The sequence below is a fragment of the Ricinus communis genome, chromosome 8 (assembly GCF_019578655.1).
Source record: "Ricinus communis isolate WT05 ecotype wild-type chromosome 8, ASM1957865v1, whole genome shotgun sequence".
In the NCBI taxonomy this organism is placed as follows: domain Eukaryota; kingdom Viridiplantae; phylum Streptophyta; class Magnoliopsida; order Malpighiales; family Euphorbiaceae; genus Ricinus; species Ricinus communis.
The window spans coordinates 26079406-26083670 of NC_063263.1; the positions used below are offsets into that span (position 1 = coordinate 26079406).

Below are 4265 nucleotides of genomic sequence, written 5' to 3' on the forward strand. Positions count from 1 at the left end.
ATGAAGCAAACATACCTCCGATCTGATTCATATTTATCTGAGGAGCCACCACAAAGTCGCGACCAGCGTTATTGCATGAGCCAAGCATCTGGAGTTGGTCGATCTTCTTGGCTAGAAGCTCCACTTGAGCTGCCAAGGTTGCTGTAGAGTCCACTTGGTTGACCACTCCCTGTCTTCCTGGTCGGCTCTAGAGGATTGCCAACGGTAGTTGTTCATGGCCATTTCCTCTATCGGGTTGAGCACCTCGGGCGTCTTACTATTTAGCGCCCCACTGCTGCAGCATCCACCATCGCCTCGTTGCAAGGTTCAACCCGTATAAAGGTCCGAACTGCATCCACACCGGCAATCCGTGATGTGGGCGGCATCTCAAAAGATCTTTAAATCTCTCCCATGCATCGTACATGCTTTCATCATCAAACCGCACAAAGAAGATATGTCATTTCTAAGTTTAGCAGTTTTAGCGGGAGGAAAATACTTATATAAAATTTTTCGACTAGCGCCCTCCGGGTAGTAATTGTTTGTTGTGGAAGAGATTGCAGCCATCTCTTTGCTCTGTCCCTCAAGGGAAATGGAAACAATCTCAGCCGAATGGCATCATCAGTTGTTCCATTTATCTTGAATGTGTCACAAATCTCCAAAAAGTTAGAGATATGTGCATTGGGATCCTCGCTGGGCAATCCTCCAAATTGCACGCTTTGCTGGATCATCTGGATAACATTGGCCTTTATCTCAAAATTATTGGCCGCTACAGTAGGTCTGACTATACTCGTTTTCGTCCCATCTAAAGATGGTCGAGCAAACTCGTACATCGTCCTCTGATCGTCATTGGCCTAGGGGTCATGGTTTTCCATTGTGTCTAGTCTATCCACAGGTACCTCAACCTCAATCTCCTCCTCTTCTAATTGCAACCTCTTCCTTAAGAGTCTGAGGGATCGTTCTGGATTAGATAGAGGCTCTATAAGATTCGAGTTTGAGCTCTTGGTCATAAACTACCTGAAACCGAAAGTCCACACAACCACCAATCAACAAAAACAATATAATAATAAATAATAAATAATAATAAAAATTAAAAAAAAATAAAAAATAAATAAAGAATAAATGAATAAACAAATAATGACTAAATTAACACAAAAACAGTTCACTCTAGTTCACCGTTACTGTGTTCCCCGGCAACGGCACCAAAAACTTGATGGGCTCTTTATGCAACCTACACCTAAGGTAGTGAACCTACCGATGCAGCCTAGCACTAGTGAATATCAAGGTCGTATCCCTGGAGATCGGGTGAACCTAGAGTTACTACTGTTGCTATGTTATCTACGAAATAAGGTGTGGAAGTTCTAACGTACCGGTAATGATTATGAGTGCAAATAAGTAAATAAAGAACAATAGACAATTACAAAGAGAGAAACAAACCCAAAAGGGAGCCTAAGTGATGGAATTCTAAAGATGGATTTTATGGATTGCCGATCTTGCTTACTCGTGCCTAAATTCTGAATTGAATCCCGGTTCCTCTCTCTCGAGCTTACCGGGTTCCTAAACCTGCACTAACCTAATGGAATCTCTTCCTATCGGATTACTACAGATTAACATTAAGTATGATTTAAAACTATTAAGAGTTATTAATTCTTAATCCGGCGAGTAAATCAACCTTATCTCTAAGTGTTAACTACCAGTCCTTACTATTCAATGTCCAGTTGTAACAAGCATTTCTCAATGTCAAGAAACAACCCAATAAACAATTAATTCAACGTCTCAAATTAACTGAATCAACTTTTATTACTAAATAGCAAGAAGATTGCAAGAATGACAATTATAAAACTAACAATTAAGCATAATCCATCAACAAAGGTGAACCCCAATGGGTTCAAAAGATCTAGCTACTCATGTTCATGGTTAAAGCAATTAGGGAACAAAATAAGGAAAAGAAAATTAAAGGCATGTACACCCTTCTCTTTCAAGCTGAATCAGAAATCCTAAATTTGCAAATTTGAAATCTCAAGCCCTAGTTGCCTCTTGAATGCTCCCAAAGTTTGTCTTGATCTTCAATTCGATGTTGGAACAAGTGAAATCCCTCCTTCAATTGATGAATTTGATCTCTCAAGGTCTACAATTGAGGTAAAGGAAATAATTGATTGAGTGTGTGTCTTGGAATTGAGTCCAAAATTCGTCTCCTCTCTAAAAGAACTCAAAATTGCCTATATAGTTGATTCGGCACTACCGGTCCAGTGTGATGATTGACGCAGTAGAGTCCGGGCATTCTTGAATCTGTGAGTTTGTCTTGACTTTCTTCCAAGCCGTCTTAAGCCGGTCTTGAGCCACCACGAGCCGTCTTGGAGGCCGTGGTGGCTACGAAAGTCGTCTTTGAAATGGCATAATTGGGGATAGCCTCTTGGTAATTCAGCCGCACGGTAGAGTCCGAGCCATGCTCAACCCTCGAGGTGCTAGTTCTCACCCAATTTGATGGATTTTGGTCCGTAATCACATGTATTTCCCTCGATTATTGATGGTGTCCTTCGAAAATGACCTGAAACGAGAAAGGAAACAAAAGACAGGTGATTCTAGCATAAAACGGGATAATCATGCATAAAAATGTAAACAATCGGGCATGAAAACATGTGTAGTATGATGCTTATCTACATCTTGTGTGAAACAAGTTGTCCCTTTATTGCTCATTGCAATCCTCCTTTTGATAATACATCTCTCACACACAACTCGCGTGTTTAACACTCAAAACAAATCAGAATTAAACGACACGACAAGAAGAAGACAAAACTAGACTTAATGAACAAGATTAAGCCTAAACACAATAAAACATATAAGAACAAGATGTAATGAAGAATTACTATCTTAATAAGCAAATAAACAAAAACGGACAGAATTAGATCACCAAAATGAATATTATTTTATTTCTTTTTCTTAAAACAAATATGATTTGATAGAAAACATATTGAAAATAAAAGACAAACAAAGAATAACAATAAGAGCTGAATTCAAAGAAAAAATAAAGAAACACAAGGAATCAGAATTGACTAATGAAAATATGAAGGATAAAACTTGATCTAGAGCCAAAGCTCTAATACGACATCATCCTCAATAGTTGGCAAGCATTGTCCTAGTTTCAAAGAAGGATGGTAAGGTCCGAATGTGCATGGATTACCGAGACTTGAACAAGGCGTGTTCTAAGGATGACTTTCCTCTTTCTCACATAGATGTAATAGTTGACAGTGCCACCTCGAATGTGATGTACTCCTTTATAGATAGGTTCTTTGGCTACAATTAGATCATGATGGCAGTAGTGGATAAGCTGAAAATATCATTTATCACTGAGTAGGGAACATACTGCTACAAGGTTATGCCTTTTAGACCAGAGAACATGGGGGCAACCTATTAGAGAGTAGTCACTACCTTGTTTCATGACATGATGCCCAATGAGGTGGAGGTGTATGTGGATAACATGATGGTAAAGTCTGAAACAAGGGAGAGGCACTTTTAGGCTCTTAATAAGTTTTTAGGATGAGTAAAAAGGTATAACCTGAGACTCAACTCGAAGAAGAGTGTATTCAAAGTTACATCAGGGAAGTTGTTAAGGCACATAGTAAGATAGCGGGGCATAGGGATCAATCCGGACAAGGTCAAGGCTATTCAAGAGATGCCAGCGCCGAAGATAGATAAAGAAGTCAGAGGTTTTCTAGGATACTTGCAATATATCAGTAGATTCATTTCCAAGTTCATAATGGTTTGTGACCTATCTTTAAGCTTTTGAGCAAGCATCAATCCATTGTGTAGGATGAATATCGGCGGAAGGCCTTCGACATAATCAAAGAGTATTTGATGAAGCTACCAAAGGATGGCAATTCGTTGATCCTATACTTAGGCTTGGAAGAGGAAGCCATGGGGGTAATGGTTTCATAGTATGGACCCAATGACATGGAGCATACAATTTATTACATTAGTAAGAAGTTGCTGCCTTATGAATCGAAGTATAACCTAGTGGAAAAGGCGTGCCTAGCCATGATATGGGCTATAAGGAAGTTGAGGTACTACTTTCAGTCTGATAAAGTGCAGGCAATTTTAAAAATATACCCTCTAAAGTACCTATTTGAAGCTCCATTTATTACAAGGAAGCTAACTAGATGGTTAGTACTCCAAATAGAATTTGACAGTTTAGTATATCACAAAGAAGGTGGTCAAAGGTAGGGTCATAGCTGAGTTCCTAGCTTAGAATATGATTGAAGGAGATGACCCTTAGGTTTTGGAGTTCCTGA

At 39.3% G+C, this 4265-nt stretch overlaps 1 non-coding gene across 1 annotated transcript; it reads left to right on the top strand.

Annotated features, from left to right (window-relative positions):
• Window positions 1-344: 344 nt before the first annotated feature.
• Window positions 345-450, top strand: LOC112533912. The gene has a single exon (XR_003078247.2). It is a non-coding gene; the product is annotated as a small nucleolar RNA R71 (small nucleolar RNA).
• The last annotated feature ends 3815 nt before the right edge of the window (window positions 451-4265 follow it).